Source organism: Ipomoea triloba, chromosome 5, assembly GCF_003576645.1.
Source record: "Ipomoea triloba cultivar NCNSP0323 chromosome 5, ASM357664v1".
NCBI lineage: Eukaryota > Viridiplantae > Streptophyta > Magnoliopsida > Solanales > Convolvulaceae > Ipomoea > Ipomoea triloba.
In genome coordinates this window covers 7,095,306-7,107,720 of record NC_044920.1, presented here as the reverse complement: position 1 = coordinate 7,107,720, position 12,415 = coordinate 7,095,306, and the positions used below count along the sequence as shown (strand labels likewise).

The window sequence follows — 12,415 nt, the reverse complement described above, 5'->3', positions numbered from 1 at the left end:
GTCCCCCCCCCCCCCCCCCCACACATAATCATTTCAATTTTCATTTCCCTAGGACAAAGTCGGCTTTTCGAGAAGTGCCATTTGGCATGAAGTATTGAAGTCAAAACATAAACATCAAAGGAATTTCACAATTCATATAGTATAAATAAATTTCACCAATTAATTTTAACAATTGACAAATCTAATAAGAAATATTCATACATATTTAGGGACTAATGGAATTAGTACAGGTTTAACTTCGAAATTTCGAACCTGGGGAGGCGAGGAGCTGCTGCTTCACGACTGACGACGGAGCTGTGGTCTGCGAATCTGCGGTCGCGCGGTGGCGGCGGTCCGGCGGAGCTGCTGGCTCGCTGCTGCGGCGGCCTGCGGGCTATGGCGCACTCTGCTCGCTGCCTCGCGGAAGAGTGAAGACGGACTAGGCTGAAGGTGTGAAGCAAAAGAAGACACAGCGGGGAAAGTTCTCCAGCATACAAATATACAATGTACAACTGCAAAAGTAGAAAAAAAGAATCTACTATCTATAAATCTATAATCTATAATACAATATATAATTAGTATTTTCACGTTATAATATTTTAAGTTATTTTATTATTTATTTAGATAATAAAATTAAAAATAAAATTATTTTTTTTTAAACAAGATAAAATTATTTTAAAAAATCTAATATTGAACATGTACATTTATTTGATTATAAGATTACTGCAAAAGTATCACTCAATTAATTGAATAATATATTACTTGTTTGTTTACAATTATCTATAAAAGATTGATATTTATATAACTTAAGTAATTATATTATTAAAAAATAAGTATAGAAAAATGAGAAATAATTTAACTTTAATTATTACGGAGTATAAAAATACATTCAAGGTCCAATATTTAATTTAATTACCATAATAATTATTAGGCAATTATTATTAGTCAATTACACTAAATTAATTATTTTTCGTTAACAGGAATATCAATTCGTATATACAAAAATTATTATTATATATTAAATATGTTCGACCTTCTGCAGTGTTCATGTCACACGCGTACTACTTAATTTGATTAACGACATCTAAAGTTGGTGAGAGGATTGTTCAACCTTCTAGTCTAGTTAATAAATATTAATTATTATGGAGTAGTATTTATTAATATAATTAATAATTAATATAATTAATTAATATTTAATTCATATAATTATAATAAGATAATTGTCGATTATATTTCCAATGAAATATTAATATATTCATTTCATTTTTCCTAATATTTTAATTTCCTTTTGAATATATTCATTTCCTTTTTCTTTCATAAAAAGAATTATTGATTGTCATTCATTTTTCCTTCATAATTTTTTCCTAGTATTTTATTTGTTGATTACTAATTCTTTTGTAGGGAAAGCTATGCTATATTTCTAGTGAAATATTAATATATTCATTTCGTTTTTTCCAATATTTCATTTCCTTTTAAATATATTCATTTCATTTTTCCTTCATAAAAAAGAACTAATATTGATTTCCATTCCTTTTTTTTCCTTCATAATTTTTTCGTAATATTTCATTTGTTGGTTACTAATTTTTTACATATGGAAAGTTGTGTTATATTTCCAGTGAAATATTAATATATTCATTTCATTTTTCCTAATATTTCATTTCCTTATAAATATATTCATTTTCATTTTCATTCATAAAAAAGTTAATATTCATTTCCATTTTTTTCCTTCATAATTTTTTCCTAATATTTCATTTGGTGGTTACTAATTTTTTCGTAGAGAAAGTTGTGTTATATTTTCAGTAAAATATTAATATGTTCATTTCGTTTTTCCTAATATTTCATTTCTTTTTGAATATATTCATTTCCTTTTTCCTTCATAAAAAGAATTAATATTATTTTACATTTCTTTTTCCTTTATAATTTTTTCCTAATCATTCATTTGGTGGTTACTAATTTGTTCGTAGGGAAGAATTGTGTTATATTTCCAGTGAAATATTAATATATTCATTTTATTTTTCATAATATTCCATTTTCTTTTGAGTATATTCATTTCCTTTTTCCTTCATCAAAAGAATTAATATTGCTTTCCATTCTTTTTTTCGGATAATTACCAATTAATTGGCCTGATTCCTTGCCAATTAGTAAGAAAATATTAATAACAGATTCCCGTGTAATATTTATTTCCTTTCGTTCATAAAATTTAATATTAATTTCCATATGATTAAAAATTAATATAATTATAAAAATATAATTGTTGAATATATTTTCAGTGAAATATTAATAAATTCATTTTGTTTTTCCTTCTAAATAATTAATATAATTATAATTATAACTAGTTTTATACGCGCATTCCGCGTATGGGTTAATGCCCAATGTTTATATTTAAATAAATATTTGAAAGTATATCAATGCAAGATTATATTTGAGAAGTTTATACATGGGTAATTGAATGTCGAATTTTTTTATTTAAATATCTAACTCAAAGTATATGAATCCAAGATAATATAGAAAATTCATTATAATTATTACTAAAATAAATGTTTGCAACCTTGTAAAATCGATAGTCTAAATATTTGGTCTAAAAATGATAGTCTAAATAAATACTACTTTTCATTTGAATTTTTCTAAGTGTTCTTAATTCTCTTTTGAGTAACATTGTCATTGTCTTCATCTTTACTATTTGTTCTTTTCCTTTTTGTTGGTAGTGTGTTATTTGCAATTCGGTTATTGTTGGTAGCATAGATGACAACGTCATGCAATGAGATTATGATATAGTAGCTATGGACTTTCCTTTAGGTATTCTGCTTGGGGTTCATTTTGTTCAATCATTATTGTTGAATGAGTTATTGTGAATAAAAAAATCCATATTTTAAGAAAAAAAGATTAAATAAATTAATAAAAATTTGAAAATTTAAAATATTATATATTCCAAAGATATTAAAAGGTAAGTTTCTCGCTTCAATTTGTTGGGTAATGGGTTATTTGAGTACTTTCATTGTCAACAAATCCCCCGGGTAGTTAATATGATTGGTTTCAAACTATTCTTTTTTATTTTTTTCATGGTATTAAAGAAATACATATGTATCATTTTTTGGTGTAACTATTAATTTATTTAATTCAATAAGAGTAAAATAGAGCGATTCCACTTCAATTTGTTGGGTTATTATTTGAGTATTCTCTTTGTCAACCAATCCCCATGTAGTTAATATAATTAGCTTCAAATTATTTTAAATTTTTTTTTCATAGTATTAATAAAATACTTGGTAAATAAATATATAACATTATTTTGTACTATAACTTTGATATGTAATTACAAGATATTGTAAAAATAAGATAATGAACAATGTAATGAATATTAATTAATAAATTCGAATGTAAAGAATCTTTGCATGAGAGAAAATTAAGACAATATAACTAATGAAATTATTTTCTTTTATTTAATTTAATTTTTTGATAATGAATAATTTTTTCAAATAAAGGTATTGTAGACACATAATTCTAAATTAAAGAAATACATATGTATCATTTTTTGTTGTAGCTACTAATTTATTTAATTTAATAAGAGTAAAATAGACTGAGAAACTTAATTATGTCAAATTTGATTGAGATGAGGTTCGAACCTAAGACCTTTCTTATAGAAATTAATGGGTAAGTTAAAAGTTAACGGAATATTAACGGAAAAGGGAATATTTAACGGAAAACTTAACTGATAATCATAAAATTAAGGTTAAATTAGGTAATCTCTATTAATAATATTAATCTGAATTATCTTAACCATCTATTTGATTAAATAATTGATCTGAACCATCCATTTGATTAAATAATTTGACCGCCATTTTTTTTACCCCCATTTTAGGCCTAACTCTCTTTGGCTCTTATTAGTATAGTAGAAGTAAATTATAATATAATTGTCGATTATATTTCCAGTGAATCATGAATATATTCATTTTCTTTTTTCTTCATAAAAGGAATAAATATATTAATTTCCATTTCTTTCTCCTTCATAATTTTTTCCTAATATTTCATTTGGTGGTTACTAATTTTTGCATAGGGGAAGCTATGTTATATTTATAGTGAATTTTTATTATTAATCTCCTTTTTCATTTGGCCTGATTCATGTGCCAATTAGTAACATTAGTAACATAATATTAATAACATATTCCCGTGTGTAATATTTATTTCCTTTTTCATTCATAAAAAGATTTTAATATTCATTTCCATATAATCAATAAGTAATATAATTATAAAAAATATAATTTCCAATTATATTTCCAAAGAAATATTAATATATTCATTTTCTTTTTCCTTCATAAATATTAATATGATTAATATAATTATAATAATTTAATTGTCGAAATAAATTCATTTCTTTTTTCGTTCAATTTTCAATCAAATATTAATATTAATTTACTATTCAAATGGCCTAAATTTCGTGGCGTTTAATTTTTAGTTAATTATTTTTTTAATATTCTTTTTTATTTTAATTATAATTTCACCTCTGAACATGGTATGAATAAACGAATAAAACAACTGCATATTCAAAGTAATGTAAAATCATGCATGAAATGTTAAGATTTAAATAAATTACACAAATTTAAAATGTGAAATCTTTAATGCCCCAAAACATGGGCTTGTTTACTAACAGGAAACCATTTTCTATTTTATTAATTGCTTCTCAACTTTCACATCTCTATACAGATCCACTATCTTTTGCATCACATTGCTTATTAGGCTCCAAATATCTGCATTTGTAATTAAAGGATTAAGAGAGCTGGAAATATAAGATTTCAAATATAAAAGAATAGTTTAAAAAATCAATTAAAAAAGAATAGTTAATACTGAGAATAAAAGTTGTAGTTATTTGACAAATTAGCTTACCTTCTAGCAATTGAAGCTACCAACAATTAACCCCAGCGCTTGTAATTGCAAAATATAAGAACCTGCAATGAATGTAACAAAAAAAAAAGATAAGATAAGATAAGAATAGTAAAAAAAATGGAGAATGGTGGTTTTTCCTATGTACATTGATGCTTTCATAAACAAAAAACAACAGAACTAAGAGAGATGAAAACTGGTGGTGGTGGTTGACTGGATTTTTTCTTGTATTTATAGCCATAAAGAGAGAAAGACAGTGCTATTATATATGAATGAAAACCTCCATTATATTATATTCCATAAATATTTGAATTCCATATATATTATATTCCAATACCTACTTGTTTACAATTACATTTGTTTATTACCAATTACAATTATCAATTACCAATCATAATTATTCTATCATAATTTCTATTTCTAGCATAATAATAATAATAATTACCAATTACTAAAACCAATAACAATTACCATTAATATTATTATTCTATATTAATAATTAATAATTACCATTACGATTATGATCAATAACAATTTATTATAATTACGATTTATTACCATTACGATTATGATTACCATTACCATTTATTACCATTACCATTATGATTACCATTAATATTATTATTCTATATTAATAAATATTAATAATTAATAATTACCATATTACTAAAATACCCCTACATTTGGGTGGGAAAATTTTGGAGGAGGATATTGCTTTTATATATAGTATAGATTATAATATCTTATCTTAAATATAATAATAAATAAAATATCTATATCTATCTATATCTATATAACTATATTTTCTATACCATTAATAAAAATAAAATACTCAATTTTAACTTCCCGCTCAAAATACTCATATACTATTAATGTTTGCATAATATTGTAAAATATGGTAATACAATTCATATTCGTATTACAATTGTACATGGTAATACAATTCATAATACAATATATTCTTTCTTACTACGAATATGTTAGAGTATATTATTGAAAAGTAAGTACTCAACTCTATTACTTTATTAAATTAAATACATTAGTAGCTACAACAACAATTAATAATACATATACATTTCTTTAATTTAGAATTACATGTTTACAATGCCTTTATTCAAAAATAAAATTATTTATTATTAAAAAATTAAAAAAAAATATAATTTCATTAATTATATTGTCTTTATTTTGTACAATGCAAAGATTCATTACCTTCAAATTCATTAATTAATTATATTCACTACATTATTCATTGTTTTCATTATCAAAGTTATAATACAAAATAATGTTATATATTTATTTATCAAGTATTTTATTAATAACATGGAAAACAATTTTAAAAAAAATTGAAGAAAATCATATTAACTATTTGGTGAAGATTTGTTGACAAAGAAGACATTCAAATAACCCAATAAATCAAAGCGGGAAACTATCGCGTAATATTTTTAGACTACATCACAGTTGTTCACTTTAAAGGTAAATCGTATTTCTTTATTAATATGATTTAAAATGTATAAATTTTTATTACCAAAAGTAGTATTTATTTATACTATCATTTTTAGACTAAGTTTGACAATTTAAAAGTAAGACGTTTTCGAAATGCTCTCTGCAACTGGTTCGTCGGAACCAAGGGAACGCTCACCGAAGGTTCAAGATCTCCTTGAACGGAACACCAAGAAATCGAAACGAGTTGGTAGCATGACCCCCGCCGCTAGTACTGTCAAAATGGGCCAAAGCCCGCGTGCCGGGCCGCACCCGTCCCATGGTGGGGCGGGTTAGGGTCATGGAAAAATAGGCCCGCGAAAATACGGGCCTAACGGGGCGGGCTAACCCGCGCGGGCTAACCCGCGCGGGCTGCGGGCCGGCCCGTGAGTTAAGTAATTAAAAAAAGAAGATATATATATAATTAAATACTCCCCAATACGTAAAGACGATAGCAGACTAGCACAACCAGATTCGCAAGCCAGCCGTCATCCGCCACCCGCAGCAGCACTGAAGAAAGAAGCACTGAAGCAGCAATGTATATGAGTTCATAGGTTTTACGCATGAATTGGTTCTTTATTGGGAAAACACATATTCTCAATTTGCAAATAGTAAATCCACCACAGTTAAAGGTCTATCTTGATTTTTTAAACTTTATATAGTGCTGCAATATATATAATGTACTCTCTGTCTCTCAACAAATATATAAAGTTCTGTGCTCTAAATTAAAGTACTGGCTTTCTTTATATACATTGCTTACCTGCGAATATGATATATGTCACGTTACTTGATTTATTTGATATATCATGCACTCATGTAAAGTTTGACAATACTCTAAAAAAAAAAATAAAAAAAGCTCGCGGGGCCCGCGAACCTGCGTGGGGCGGATTAGGGTTACATGATTCCCAGCCCGCGGGCCTAACGGGCCGAGCCGCAAAAGCCTGCTAGAAATTAGGCCCGCGATGGGGCGGGCCAGCCCGCTTTGACAGTACTACCCGCCGCCGAAACCACCGAAGAACTAGAAGTTGTCCTTGAATCTCTGGTGGCAATAGCCGGCAATCACTCCTTGGCTGGTCCAAAGTTACCAGCGCCACTTACATACAAACAGAGTCTGGGTGTATTTCTACAATCCAACAAAGAAGAGAATCAACCCAACGACGAAGACATTGTCTCTGAGGAAGACAGCACAGAGTTCGAGGATAATCCTACATGCCCCAGAATTATTGTTATGAATGCTGAGAAGATACAACTCAGGCGGCCATGGCGTCGCACCCTGATTATACGAGTTCTTGGGAAGTCTGTTGGCTATAACTACTTACTTCGTCGCTTTTATACAAACCATGTGGAAACCATAAGGCAACATGGAACTTATCGATTTGGAGAAGGAATATTATCTGGCCAAATTTAAACTGATATAAGATTACGAGTTTGCCAAGTTTGAAGGGCCATGGATGATTCTTGACCACTACTTGATAGTCCAAGAATGGAGGCCAAACTTTGATCCTCATACAGATAGAACTGAGAAACTCTTGGTGTGGGTAAGGTTTCCCTCTCTTCCAATTGAATATTTTGACGATGATTTCTTGATGAAGATTGCAGATAAGATAGGTAGACCGATTAAGGTGGATAACACTACTAGTATAGCACCAAGAGGAAAATTTGCTCGGGTTTGTGTTGAAGTTGATATAACAAAACTGTTAGGAATATATTGTAATTGTTTTGATGAACCAAAAATGTAATATTAGATCCCCAATTTTATTTTGAGTCTAGTATAGGATTACGTCGAGTACGAGGCGAATCGGTTAAGCGGAAATTACAATAGTATAAATTTTTAATTTATACTTGTAAGTCATTCGCTTCCACTTTATAAATGGAGGAGAATTTGGAAGATTGATCAAGACTCGAAGACATCCCGGAGCAAGTCAACGGTTCGAATTGCAAGAATTAATTCTTTGAGAGAATTAATTAATTCGTGATGAAGATGTTGCAATTAAAAGTCAAAATTGAAGTCAATCTCGAATGGGTTCCCTCACAAAATATTTTAGAGGCTAAACCATGCAAGGAAAATATTTTTGGTGATGAGGATGACCTTGCCTCTTTAATTCATGGAGATGAGGATGACTAGCTCAAGATTAAAGAGAGGATGACTTGGCCGAAAATTAAAGATTGGAGATGAGGTTGACTTGGCCGAAATTCAAAATAAGAAGAGGATGACTTGAATTAAATCAAGATGGGAGATGAGGATGACTTGACCGAATTTAAGTTCAAGAATGAGGATGAGGATGACTTAGCCTATTGGAATTAATTCAAGGAGGATGAGGATGACTTAGCTACAAGTCATTTTGGAGATGAGGCTAACTATGTACATTCTTGAAAGGAGGATGAGGATGACCTACACTTAATGGTCAACCTAGTATGCCATGCATGATTTACGTGAAACCCAAATCAATAGGGGGAAGAACAAAAATCATTTTTGAGGCTAAGTTTGGCATAACCAAGAAGGAAAATAGGATGGTCTATTTTTTTATTCCAGAAGGTGAATTCAAATTTATCTTGCTACAAGGAGCTGAAAATCATCATGAGAAAAGTCAGTATACTTTTCAGAGGCATCAATTATGCTCAAGCAAGAATCACCGAACGGATATATTTTCAGAGCAGCCTGACTTATGGATTATGAACAAAGTCAAGAGTTTACACTACCAAAGTCAAAGATGGATGGCTACAAGTTACAAGGAAAATCATATCAGTGATTGCAGAAGAACGTTGGAGGATTATCAGAAGCAAAAATTCAAATTCATCTGACGGAGCCATCAAAGTTGACAAAGACCATCTGAAAGCATTTAATGCTCTGAAGAATTACAACGGGCAAATAGCTAATTTAGCTATATAAACCCAAGAAGACTTGATACAATTAGCAGACGTGAGGAATTCAATAGAAAGCAGATACGTGAAAAAAGAGCACGACACAAAAAATATTAGCACTGAATGCACAACAAGTGATATCAGTTTTGAAAGTGCTAAGCAGTGAGCTATACACGAGAGAAATCAAGTCTTAGAAAAGAAACACTTTATTTCTTGAGAATAGTAGGAGTGTAGCTTTGTGCAAAACACTCGGGGGAAACTAAGTGTAGCTGGGTGCAAAACACTTGGTTGATTGCTTTGTGCGAATTACTCGGAGGAGTGCAGCTTTGTGCAGAACACTTGTGGAGACTAAGTGTAGCTGGGTGCAAAACACTTGGTTGAAGGGCGTAGCTGGGGTGCAAGACGCTCGTGAACGTAGCTGGGTGCAAGACGTTCGGGTTTAAGTGTTGCTGTAGCGAAAGTGCATTCGGAGTAGAGGAGTGCTAGAAGAGCACAGATTCACTATTGTATCTGGGTGATTGAAAATAATGGAATCTCTCCTAGAGGAAGGAGAAAGTGGAGTAGGGGGATTACATCACCTCTGAACCACTATAAATCCCTGTGTCATTTACTTTATCTGCTCATATATCTGCTTGCATATTTATCTATCTGAGCATCACATGCATTGCATATTTTGTCACATTTATTACTCTTGAACTTTATTAGTATACGTGACATCATTTTTGCATGCAAGACATTTTTGCATACTCAACCTCATCCTGTGAAAGTTTATGTGTTGTTATGCTACGAACCCAACTATTCACTAGTTATATCTTTTGATCTGGGTTTGATAGTTCCCACGTCCGCATGCGAGCCAAATTTTATATACTCATTATTTGAGTTATATCTGACGTTTCTAACGTGTTGCATGTTGTGAAGCTCTTCATTTTTGCGTAACTTTGATTATAGCACTTTACCGTATTATTTATCCGCTGCGCAATTCAAGTTGAATTTATTCACTTGGATTCTTTCTGTTGAAGTGTTATAATATTTTTGAAAAGTTAGAAAAGTCTATTCACCCCCCCCCCCCTCTAGACTTTTCCCTACCCTATCGGGACCAACAAAAACCACTCCTATCCAAATTCAACGTGGAAGACATGGTATGCCCGATCAAGTACGAAGGCATCCATTTGGCGTGTTTTAAGTGCGGTGTCTATAGCCACAAGTAGGAACAGTGTGGTCAAAACTTAGAAGAATTAAGCATGGCGGACAAAGAACATGGAGAAGACAAAATAGCTACTGTTGTAGCAGGAGAGGGAGAAGAATTACCAGCATTAGTCAAGAAACCGCCAGTTAGAGGAAGGCTTTCCAATGATAGTTTTGGTCCCCGGATGCTAGTAACTCATAAACAAATGAGGCCTTTTAAAAAGAATGCGGATAGGAACGCTACTCGTCAAACTTCTAGAATGGCAACCCAGGTTGGGGGCACAGTCGTGTATAACAACCAACTGTTTAACTCCAGATTTGCACCCCTGGACGGCTTAGATGAGGACTCCCTGGACGGGGATCATGTACTTCAGCCTTTGGATGAAACTCATAATCCAACTACGGCTAAGGAACATGATCTTCTCGACAAAGGCAAAAAGAAAACAATCAACTTGCAAAATAGGATGATGCATCAAGCGAGAGGCTATAACACAGGACAATGTATTGGCAATAGGGGAAGAGGTTGACGGACATTTGCTCCAAGGAAGGCTGCTGCGGAGGAGGAACATGTGGTGGTTCGGAAATTCGCTAAAGGAAAAAGCCTCACCAGGATTGTCGTCAATCAGCGACCAAATAATTCAAGGGAGCCTTCGTCTCCCTTATTATTCCAATCCCCCATTTTAAATGTCCCACCAGACGAGACTGTTGACTTCTTCGACTGTGCATGGACCCCCAAAGATGCTATGGAGGAAGATGAGAGAGGAACAAGCTGTAACACCCCCAATTTTTTTTTATACAAGATTAAACATAAATAAACAATATTTCTCGCTAACACTTCTGAAATAAATGCGGAAGCGAATTCAAACTCTAAACCAATGGCGTGTCACGCCACGCTCGGGTCAAATCACTAAACCCAAACGCACAGGCTACAAATGTTCTAACCACAATGCATATTACAACAATTCACTAACCGAATTACAAATCCACTATAGTACGGCAATTTATATTCTAAACTAAACATTTAGACCATGAATCTACTTCAAATGTAACTAGCTCTACACCGCGCTCTGAAAGCTAGTCACTTACGCCAAGACCTGAAAACATTAAGGTTTGAGAAACACAAGCAAATAGAATTAGCATAAAATGCTAAGTAACCTCTACTCCGCCCTGTAAAATAATACATTAATAGCTTGAAAAATAGATATACTTTGTAAATAGATTTTGATACTTAAGTAAACCATACCCCATAAACCATTTAGCCAGAAGTTTAAAAAAGAGTGTTTCCAAAAGGGTTTTCCATCATAGGGAGTAGTTCTCACAAAATTTAACTCACAGCAAAAATAAGCAAGATATAAACTTTCTCATGTGTAATATTAAATACGTTGGAGCCATATAGTAATTTTATAAATCATCACTACTCACTCTCAAAGTATCATGAATAAGGAGAAATACAATTTCATATTTGTTCATAAACACTTCCAGAATAAAATACAATATAGATATGGAGGAACCAATAAAATCATATGCATAGCTCATCATATAATCATTTCAAGATATAGATTTTCTCAAATATCAATATAGTAAAACAATACATAAGTGGAGGTATCTCAATCATCCCAAATCATAATCGAAGAATCATATCACACGTGTGGAGGTAACAATGGGCCTAGCAAGGTAGGAACTCCACTGCAGCGAAGCCCTAGTGAACGGTGCTTCCCACACAACCGCCACCACCACCTACCAGTGGAACCTCACTTCTCACAATATCAATCACTCTCAATATCAATGGAAACAGAACTAGAACCTTAAGTGTGCACACCCCCTATTTGGGATTCCAAGCCCAACGGGTAGTTACAAGTCCTAGCAACCCAGGATTTTTCTACCAGGTTACTCCTCAAATACTAACCCATAGGGCCTCACGGCCCACATCACAATTCATATCACAATCCACACAGAAAGAGATAAACCTCCAAAATAAGTACATTTTTATATATAATTCCTCCAAGATAGTAAAAATCTTTCAAAGTAAGTTTCC

The 12,415-nt window shown here is 31.5% G+C and overlaps 1 protein-coding gene across 3 annotated transcripts in view; it reads right to left on the bottom strand.

The window, feature by feature from the left end:
- Positions 1-459, bottom strand: part of LOC116019037 (mediator of RNA polymerase II transcription subunit 20a-like) — a 6,790-nt gene extending 6,331 nt beyond the window's left edge. For all 3 annotated transcript variants that reach the window (XM_031259102.1, XM_031259103.1, XM_031259101.1), the window contains exon 1: positions 253-459. The gene's annotated coding sequence lies outside the window, so the exon portion shown is untranslated. The remainder of the gene's footprint in view (positions 1-252) is intronic.
- Positions 460-12,415: the final 11,956 nt, after the last annotated feature.